The sequence below is a fragment of the Oncorhynchus keta genome, chromosome 27 (assembly GCF_023373465.1).
Source record: "Oncorhynchus keta strain PuntledgeMale-10-30-2019 chromosome 27, Oket_V2, whole genome shotgun sequence".
Classification (NCBI taxonomy): domain Eukaryota; kingdom Metazoa; phylum Chordata; class Actinopteri; order Salmoniformes; family Salmonidae; genus Oncorhynchus; species Oncorhynchus keta.
In genome coordinates this window covers 27,177,047-27,188,030 of record NC_068447.1, presented here as the reverse complement: position 1 = coordinate 27,188,030, position 10,984 = coordinate 27,177,047, and positions in this window count along the sequence as shown.

The window sequence follows — 10,984 nt, the reverse complement described above, 5'->3', positions numbered from 1 at the left end:
TGACTTAGAAGGTAGGCCTATTCAGGTTCAGAAAACATATCTATGATGTATAGAATGTATCATAGTCTGACACGAAATATACACCACAAAAAGAGACATTTAAGATCATGCCTAATCATTGCCTGACAAAACAACTGTGATAGCTCTGGTTCACAGTCTGAGATTAATGCTATACATTTATTTTGAAAAATTCCTCACAACCTCTAGAAGCCAAAATGTTTAATAAAATTACATTTTAACTTACTTTATCGTTTGTCCACGTGGTTAGTCCTTTTCAGGTAGGAATGTGAGACAATATATCCACAGGAAAGTGTAATTACATCAACTTTCAAAGTGCTGGTAATGCTTTCCGTAGTGCTTTCAATGCACAGACAGCTACCTGGTGGATATTTGTACACTGCATGGGAGCGTGATTAGTCCTCTGTTGTTCTCAATCATGATCCATGATGTTTACTCTCAGGTACGGACGGATATTGGGAGGTTGTTATTTGCAGATGATGGGGTGTTAGGTTCTAATTATTAGAGTAAGAACTCAACAGACACTGTGAAAGCTTAAACCAAGTTTATTCTTCCCGAAGGATCAAACATATTCACATGAGCACTAGTATTTAACCCTTTCTCCTATGCGGAGTCTCCTCCTACACATCTGAACAGCCAATGCATCTCTGTTGCTGCACAGAACGTTAAGTGATATCTGGACTGTGTCTCTTCTCCTCCCAGAGGATCCCTGATGGTTAACAATAACATATCCTGACATATTGTAAACGTCATACATTACCCTCTCTCCCTCAGTGACATGAATAAGTATATTTCCTATTCTCAAAACCCAACAAGGGGAAGAAATGTGCCCTACATAGTCAGGAAGGTACAGGAAGCAACTGAGGTAGAGCGGTGGGCATTCATGTGGGGATTCAGCAGCCCGGACCTCATTGGAAAGGCTAGATGTCATACAGGGTCAAGGACTCAGAACATGTAGTGGGGCTTTTGGGACCTCCCCAGTAGCTGCACTACAGGTGGAGATGGGGGATATGCCATTGCAGATTACGAGACAGCAGCTGGCAAATCCTTATTGGATCAACCTACAGGGACATGGGGTGTCTCATCCTGCGAAAGGGATTTTACAGGCATGCTGGGAACATGAGCAAGGACACAACACATGTTTTGGGCGGGTGCGTAATACTCAGACGGGGGAGATGGGACTGTATGGAAGGGAGTGTAGTGCAACAGTAGCTATTCCTGTAAACCCACCATGGCTACTCCTATAAACCCACCATGGCTACTCCTAGATCAACAACTGGAGGCAGAAGTGTTGGAGAGACTACGGAAAGATAGGGAGGGTGATGATCCATTTACACAGATGGTTCAATAGACCCACGGACATGGCGTACTGGGTCAGCATTTGTAGTGCAGGAATGTGGGCTGGCAGTCAGGAAACATATTCCAAATCATCTCGCTTTATATACGGCGGAGCTGATGGCCACACTGTTGGCCTTCCAGTGGGCGGAGAAAGTCAAGCCAGACAGAGTACTTATTTGCTCTGATTCATGTGCAGTGTTGATGAGTCTGCAGTCCTTTAGCTGATGTAGCAGACAAGACCTGCTTTATGATGTACTACAAACCTATGGCAGGATTAGACAGATGGGTATAGAGATAAGAGTTACTTGGGTCCCAGCCCATGTGGGAGTGGAGGGGAACGAGGCAGTTGAAGTACTGTACTGGCTAAACAAGCACTTAGTCATGCGGATGTTGATGTTGTCATTTCAATGAGCAAGGCAGAGGCAAAAAGTATATATTTTTAAGAGAAACGGCGCTGGTACATTCCAGTACACTAGGTGGCGGTAATGCACCACAACGTTGCATGCCAACCGCCAATAAACACCACCGAAGAAGACGTTTGCTGAAGTGGTTCTCTCGACTTATGTAGAACTTGGATATGTGAGATATGTGGTTAGACCGTATGTACAGAAGCCGCTGTAGTGTTACAATTGTAAAAACTTTGGACAAGTGGCAAGTGTTTGACGAAATAATAAATATGTCTTAGTTTGAGAGTCAGATGAAACAGACCGCTGCACTACTTGGGCTCCCGAGTGGTGCAGCAGTCTATGGCACTGCATCTCAGTGCTATAGAGGTCACTACAGACACCATGGTTCAAATCCAGACTGTATCACAACTGTCCATAGTTGGGAGTCCGATAGGGTGGCGCACAATTGTCCCAGCGTCGTCAGGGTTTGGCCGGTGTAGGCCAACAATGTAAATAAATAAACATTTCTTAACTGGCTTGCCTAGTTAAATAAAGGTTAAGAAAACTAACAAAAAACATGCTGCAGTAATTGTGATGGGAATCCCATTCCAAAGTTCCCAGAGTCCTGTAAGGGCTGCAGTAGCTAGGATCAGGTTTATCCTGCAGGTCACCTATGTGGAGGCAGTGAAAATATCTGAAGGTGTGATTAGAGATGAGATGGTAGTATATGTCCCACAGTCTGCAGTGAATGACATGCATTAAACAGTGAAGAAAGTGGCATTCGTTGTGATCAATTGCGCTAATAAAACAATCAAAAGAAGCTAAATGTCATAGTGAAGGTGGCAAATACATTTCTGGATCTCCAGGACTTTACAGCCAAAATGTTACAGGGAGTACTGAATGAAGAGGTTCCTGAGCATGTGTAGGGACCTAAATAGACATTTAAATACGACTGAAGGAATACCGTTTTATTTTATTTATGGTAGTAGAGTGAATTTTGGTTAGGGTTTTTTGTTTTTGGCAGTTAGTATGAATTTGTTCATCCAAAACAGTTTTTGTTTTGGGGGATTTTTTTCCTACCTCGTATAGTAGCTGGTGGCAATAATCCTTATGACTGTCTGCCAATAAACCTCAAAGTAGTAAACCGGATGCTGCACTGCAGCAGTAAACAAATCAGTGGAAGCTGCAAAAATGGTGTATTAATCTAACTGTTAATCTTTTACAACTGTATGCGTTTATTTGTTTATTGTTTTATTAGTCGCTAATTACCATACAAAATCGTAGCATTCATCGCTTCGGTCTCCCAATGTCTTCACCTTTTGACAGAAATGCGAAATGATGCTAGCTAGTTACCATAGACAGCAATAACTATTATTAAATATTACGGTGTTTGAACGTTTTGGCCCTCTATGTGCTGTAGAGTGGATAATTCAATTGAGCCTGGCAACATAGCTATGTTTCTTTTGTGTGTTTGTCTCTCCATTTGATATTTGGGAGGTAACTAATGTAATGCAAGTGAAACACAGCCTCTGTGTACCTCAATGCAGGGCTTGAAATTAGCACCTGTCAAATGCTGGTTGGGAGGTGGGAGGGTTCATACACCAGTCAATCAAACTGGCTGATGGACCAAGACGTTAGTTCCAGGCTTTGTAGTTTGGTTAAAACCATCACTAACACGTGTTCCCACTCTTTAGGTCAGGTTCTGGGCAACAGGACATAGTCTCCATGGCGATTGTCATTCCTCACTCATCTCTTCCGGAGTGCCGTGGAGTTCTTGGCTTGAAGTCAGCATTCAGAGGCCTCGGTGCATTCTGCTTTGGCATGGCACTAGCATTGCTTGTCGCTGCGAGGCTTATCATTAGAAAGTCAATTTTAAGCCTTGTATAGAAATCTACTCTTAATTTTTTTTCAGGTTCCAAACACTGTTCAAGCCATCTGTAGTACAGATGAAGACTGCACTCTTGTTTTGCTGACATTGAGTGAGAGGTTATTTTCCTGACACCACACTCCGAGGGCCCTCACCTCCTCATTGTAGACCGTCTCGTTGTTGTTGGTAATCAAGCCTACCACTGTTGTGTTGTCTGCAAACTTGATGATTGAGTTGGAGGCGTGCATGGCCACGCAGTCGTGGGTGAACAGGGAGCACAGGAGAGTCCTGAGAACGAAACCCTTGTGGGGTGTGGTGGTTAACTTCTTTACTATCAAATGAGAGAAACTAATCACACAAATCATAGACTTAAACTAAATCTTTATTAACTTTTTAATAAGGGAACAGGTCAATACAACACACACACACACGGAGTCAATCACCACCTTCCGGAGACACCTGAAACCCCACCTCTTTAAGGAATACCTAGGATAGGATAAAGTAATCCTTCTCACCCCCTTAAAAGATTTAGATGCACTATTGTAAAGTGGCTGTTCCACTGGATGTCATAAGGTGAATGCACCAATTTGTAAGTCGCTCTGGATAAGAGCGTCTGCTAAATGACTTAAATGTAAATGTATATAAAGAGAATCGATCGAATGCTCTACAATAATGATGGCTGGTCGACAAATCACCCACAGATGATTCGTTGAGAGCCCCGAGACAAAAGTACAAAGGTATTTTATAGCCAAGATACACCCCGTTCAGTCTACATGACGAACAACAGATGTATGGAATGGATCACAAGGTTAAGATTTGTATGAAAGATACTGTCTGCTGTGAATTATAAGTATCTGCTGTGAAAACTGTTCTCTTCGTGTAGAGACCAAGGACTGGCCCTGGGGGTCATCTCTCCCTGGTACCTTATAGAACAGAAACATTAACTCATGCTCTGGAATGCCGTTTCTTTAGGTTTGATCACCCAAAAGACATTGTAAATCTCCGGTCAGTGTTACCTCCCAGAGGCCCACTTTCAGTTCACACAATAGAGTTATAAGAACCCTATATTCTGTTGCATAAAACAACAATTTGATGCAATAAAAGTATTATGACATAATCTTGCAATTCTGCTCTCACAGGGGCCCCAGTATTGAGGACCAGCGGAGTGGAGATGTTGTTTTCCAAGACCCAGTTGCACAGGGCGGGTCGAGACCCAGGGTCTCAAGCTTAATGATGAGTTTGGAGGGTGTTGAATGCTGAGCTGTAGTCAATGAACAGCATTCATACATTGGTATTCCTCTTGTCCAGATGGGATAGCACAGTGTGATGGCGATTACATCGTCTGTGGACCTATTGGGGCGGTAAGCAAATTGAAGTGGGTCTAGGGTGTCAGGTAGGGGGGAGGTGATATGATCCTTGATGAGTCTCTCAAAGCACTTCATGATGACAGAAGTGAGTGCTATGGGATGATAGTGATTTAGTTCAGTTACCTTAGCTTTCTTTGGAACAGGAACAATGGTGGCCATCTTGAAGCATGTGGGGACAGCAGACTGGGATAGGGATTGATTGAATATGTCCGGAAACACACCAGCCAGCTGGCCTGTTCATACCATGAGGACGGAGCTAGGTCCTAGGGTTAGGGTTAACTTGTTGAGTGTAGGAGGCTGTATTTTGATTTTTTTGGGATGGAAAACATACCCATTTGAAACTGCCCATTTCTCAGCCCCAGAAAATAGAATACGCATATAATTGTCAGATTAGGATAGAAAACTCTAAAGTTTCCAAAAATGTCAAAATATTTTCTGTGAGTATAACAGAACTGATATTGCAGGCGAAAACCTGAGGAAAATCAAGCCAGGAAGTGGCTTCTATTTTGAAACCTTTGTGTTCCTATGCATCCCTATTGGCCATTGAAAGGGATATCAACCAGATTCCTTTTTCTACGTATTCTCTAAGGTGCCTACAGCCTTTAGACGTAGTTTCACGCCTTTATGTTGAAAAATGAGCGTAAACGACTACATTGCGTAAGTGGCCAGCTGAGGGCTCTGTGATTCTTGCGTAAAAGACAGAGGGAGTCATTTTTCCTCTCGCTCCTACTGAAAAGACAATAGTCCCGGTTGATATATTATCGAATAGATATTTGAAAAACACCTTGAGGATGTTTCTGTCGATATTATGGATATAATTTGGCATTTTTTTCCCGCCGTTGTCGTGACCACTATTTTTCCAAAAATAAAAATAGTGCCCCCTAGTTTCAAGAGGTTAACTCGCTCACCGAGTCAGCGCATACGTCAATGTTATTATCTGAGGCTACCCGGAACATATCCCAGTCCACATGATGAAAGCGATCATGAAGCGTGGAATCCGATTGGTCAGACCAGTGTTGGATAGACCGAAGCACGGGCGCTTCCAGTTTTAGTTTCTGCCTATAGGACAGGAGCAACAAGATAGAGTCATTGTTACATTTGCCAAAAGGAGAGTGGGGCAGGGCCTTGAACGCATTGCGGAAGTTAGAGTAGCAATAGTCAAGCGTGTTACTCACTCGTGTACAGTAATCGATATGCTGATAGAATTTAGGTAGCCTTGTTCTCAAATTAGCTTTGTTGAAATCCCCAGCTGCAATAAATGCAGCCTCGGGATACAGTTCAAGTCGGAAGATTACACCCCTTAGACAAATACATTTAACTCAGTTTTCACAATTCCTGAAATTAAGTCCTAGTAAAAACTCCCTGTTTCAGGTCAGTTAGGATCACCACTTTATTTTAATAATGTGAATGTCAGAATAAATAATAGTAGAGAATTATTTATTTCAGCTTTTATTTCTTTCATCACATTCCCAGTGGGTCAGAAGTTTACATGCACTCAATTAGTATTTGGTAGCATTGCCTTTTAAAAAATTGAACTTGGGTCAAAAGTTTTGGGTAGCCTTCCACAAGCTTCCCAACAATAAGTTGTGTGAATTTTGGCCCATTCCTCCTGACAGAGCTGGTGTAACTGATTCAGGTTTGTAGGCCTCCTTGCTCGCACACGCTTTTTCAATTCTGCCCACAGATTTATGGTATTGAGGTCAGGGCTTTGTGATGGCCACTCCAATACCTTAACTTTGTTGTCCTTAAGCCATTTTGCCACAACTTTGGAAGTATACTTGGTGTCATTGTCCATTTGGAAGACCCATTGCGACCAAGATTTAACTTCCTGACTGATGTCTTGAGAGGTTGCTTCAATATATCCACATGATTTTCCTACCTCATGATGCCATCTATTTTGTGAAGTGCACCAGTCCCTCCTGCAGCAAAGAACCTCCACAACATGATGTTGCCATCCCCGTGCATCATGGTTGGGATGGTGTTCAAGCCTCCCCCTTTTTCCTCCAAACATAATGATGATCATTATGGCCGAACAGTTAAATTTTTGTTCCATCGGACCAGAGGACATTTCTCCAAAAAGAACAATATTTGTCCCAATGTGCAATTGCAAACCGTAGCGTGGCTTTTTTATGGCGGTTTTGGAGCAGTGGTTTCTTCCTTGCTGAGCGGCCTTTCAGGTTATGTTGATATAGGACTCGTTTTACTGTGGATATAGATACTTTTATACCAGTTTCCTCCAGCATCTTCACAAGGTCCTTTGCTGTTGTTCTGGCATTGCTTTGCATTTTTCGCACCAAAGGACGTTCATCTCTAGGAGACAGAACACATCTCCTTCCTGAGCGGTATGACGGCTGCGTGGTCCCATGGTGTTTACACTTGCGTACTATTGTTTGTGCAGATGAACGTGGTAGCTTCAGGAATTTGGAAATTGCTCCCAAGGATGAGCCAGACTTGTGGAGGTCTACAATTTTTTTCTGAGATCTTGGCTGATTTCTTTTGATATTCCCATGATGTCAAGCAAAGAGGCACTGAGTTTGAAGGTAGGCCTTGAAATACATCCACAGGTACACCTACAATTGACTCAAATTATGTCAATTAGCCTATCAGAAGCTTCTAAAGCCATAACATAATTTTATGGAATTTTCCAAGCTGTTTAATAAGCATAGTCAACTTAGTGTATGTAAACTTTTGACCCACTGGAATTGTGATACAGTGAATTGTAAGTTAAATAATCTGTCTGTAAACAATTGTTGGAAATAATTGGCAACCGACTTGCCAAAAATACAGTTTGTTAACAAGAAATTTGTGGAGTGGTTGAAAAACAAGTTAATGACTCCTACCTAAGTCTATGTAAAAGTCCGACATCAACTGTATATGGTTTCCAGTTTGCATAAAGTTCATTGATGGCAGTCTTGGTATCCACTTGCGTGGGGATATACACCGCTGTGACGATAACCGAGACGAGTTCTCTTGGGAGGTAATACGGTCGGCATTTGATTGTGAGGAAGGTGAACAAAAGGACTTGAATTCCTGTATGTTGTTACAATTACACAATGAGTCTTTAATCATGAAACATACACCCCCGCCCTTCTTCATACAAGAGAGATGTTTATTCCTGTTGGCACAATGCACTGAAAATCCCGCTGCCTGTTTGGACTTCGACAGCATGTTCCCATGTTTCCTTGAGACATAGTATGTTACAATCCCGGATATCTCTTTGGAAAGCAACTATTGCCCTGATCTCCGGCGACGTTGTTTTGGGTTGGACTCTGGAATCAGTTCAAATGCCCTGGGAGGTGCAGACAAAGGATCTGCTTTGGGAAAGTCGTATTCCTGGTCGTATTGCTGGTAAGTTGACGTCTCTCTGACGCCAATATTTCTTCCCGGTTGTATGTAATAACACTTAAGGTCTTAGGTTATTGTGAAGTAGAATAGGTACACGTTCATAAAAAAAATTGTTTTGTTATTTTAACCCCTTTTTCTCCCCGATTTCATGGTATCCAATTGTTAGTAGTTACTGTCTTGTCTCATCGCTACAACTCCCGTACGGGCTCAGGAGAGACGAAGGTTGAAAGTCATGCGTCCTCCGATACACAACCCAACCAAGCCGCAATGCTTCTTAACACATTTAAGTCATTTAACAGACGCTCTTATCCAGAGCGACTTACAAATTGGTGCATACACCTATGACATCCAGTGGAACAGCCACTTGCATCTAAATCTTTTTTTGGGGGGGGGTGAGAGAGAAGGATTACTTACCCTTACTTACCCTATCCTAGGTATTCCTTGAAGAGGTGGGGTTTCAGGTGTCGCCGGAAGGTGGTGATTGACTCCGCTGTCCTGGCGTCGTGAGGGAGTTTGTTCCACCATTGGGGGGCCAGAGCAGCGAACAGTTTTGACTGGGCTGAGCGGGAACTGTACTTCCTCAGTGGTAGGGAGGCGAGCAGGCCAGAGGTGGATGAACGCAGTGCCCTTGTTTGGGTGTAGGGCCTGATCAGAGCCTGGAGGTACTGAGGTGCCGTTCCCCTCACAGCTCCGTAGGCAAGCACCATGGTCTTGTAGCGGATGCGAGCTTCAACTGGAAGCCAGTGGAGAGAGCGGAGGAGCGGGGTGACGTGAGAGGACTTGGGAAGGTTGAACACCAGACGGGCTGCGGCGTTCTGGATGAGTTGTAGGGTTTAATGGCACAGGCAGGGGAGCCCAGCCAACAGCGAGTTGCAGTAATCAAGACGGGAGATGACAAGTGCCTGGATTAGGACCTGCGCCGCTTCCTGTGTGAGGCAGGGTCGTACTCTGCGGATGTTGTAGAGCATGAACCTACAGGAACGGGACACCGCCTTGATGTTAGTTGAGAACGTCAGGGTGTTGTCCAGGATCACGCCAAGGTTCTTAGCGCTCTGGGAGGAGGACACAATGGAGTTGTCAACCGTGATGGCGAGATCATGGAACGGGCAGTCCTTCCCCGGGAGGAAGAGGAGCTCCGTCTTGCTGAGGTTCAGCTTGAGGTGGTGATCCGTCATCCACACTGATATGTCTGCCAGACATGCAGAGATGCGATTCGCCACCTGGTCATCAGAAGGGGGAAAGGAGAAGATTAATTGTGTGTCGTCTGCATAGCAATGATAGGAGAGACCATGTGAGATTATGACAGAGCCAAGTGACTTGGTGTATAGCGAGAATAAGAGAGGGCCTAGAACAGAGCCCTGGGGGACACCAGTGGTGAGAGCGCGTGGTGAGGAGACAGATTCTCGCCACGCCACCTGGTAGGAGCGACCTGTCAGGTAGGACGCAATCCAAGCGTGGGCCGCGCCGGAGATGCCCAACTCGGAGAGGGTGGAGAGGAGGATCTGATGGTTCACAGTATCGAAGGCAGCCGATAGGTCTAGAAGGATGAGAGGAGAGAGTTAGCTTTAGCAGTGCGGAGCGCCTCCGTGATACAGAGAAGAGCAGTCTCAGTTGAATGACTAGTCTTGAAACCTGACTGATTTGGATCAAGAAGGTCATTCTGAGAGAGATAGCGGTAGAGCTGGCCAAGGACGGCACGCTCAAGAGTTTTGGAGAGAAAAGAGAGAAGGGATACTGGTCTGTAGTTGTTGACATCGGAGGGATCGAGTGTAGGTTTTTTCAGAAGGGGTGCAACTCTCGCTCTCTTGAAGACGGGAGGGACGTAGCCAGCGGTCAGGGATGAGTTGATGAGCGAGGTGAGGTAAGGGAGAAGGTCTCCGGAAATGGTCTGGAGAAGAGAGGAGGGGATAGGGTCAAGCGGGCAGGTTGTTGGGCGGCCGGCCGTCACAAGACGCGAGATTTCATCTGGAGAGAGAGGGGAGAAAGAGGTCAGAGCATAGGGTAGGGCAGTGTGAGCAGAACCAGCGGTGTCGTTTGACTTAGCAAACGAGGATCGGATGTCGTCGACCTTCTTTTCAAAATGGTTGACGAAGTCATCTGCAGAGAGGGAGGAGGGGGGAGGATTCAGGAGGGAGGAGAAGGTGGCAAAGAGCTTCCTAGGGTTAGAGGCAGATGCTTGGAATTTAGAATGGTAGAAAGTGGCTTTAGCAGCAGAGACAGACGAGGAAAATGTAGAGAGGAGGGAGTGAAAGGATGCCAGGTCCGCAGGGAGGCGAGTTTTCCTCCATTTCCGCTCGGCTGCCCGGAGCCCTGTTCTGTGAGCTCGCAATGAGTCGTCGAGCCACGGAGCGGGAGGGGAGGACCGAGCCGGCCTGGAGGATAGGGGACATAGAGAGTCAAAGGATGCAGTAAGGGAGGAGAGGAGGGTTGAGGAGGCAGAATCAGGAGATAGGTTGGAGAAAGTTTGAGCAGAGGGAAGAGATGATAGGATGGAAGAGGAGAGAGTAGCGGGGGAGAGAGAGCGAAGGTTGGGACGGCGCGATACCATCCGAGTAGGGGCAGTGTGGGAAGTGTTGGATGAGAGCGAGAGGGAAAAGGATACAAGGTAGTGGTCGGAGACTTGGAGGGGAGTTGCAATGAGGTTAGTGGAAGAACAGCATCTA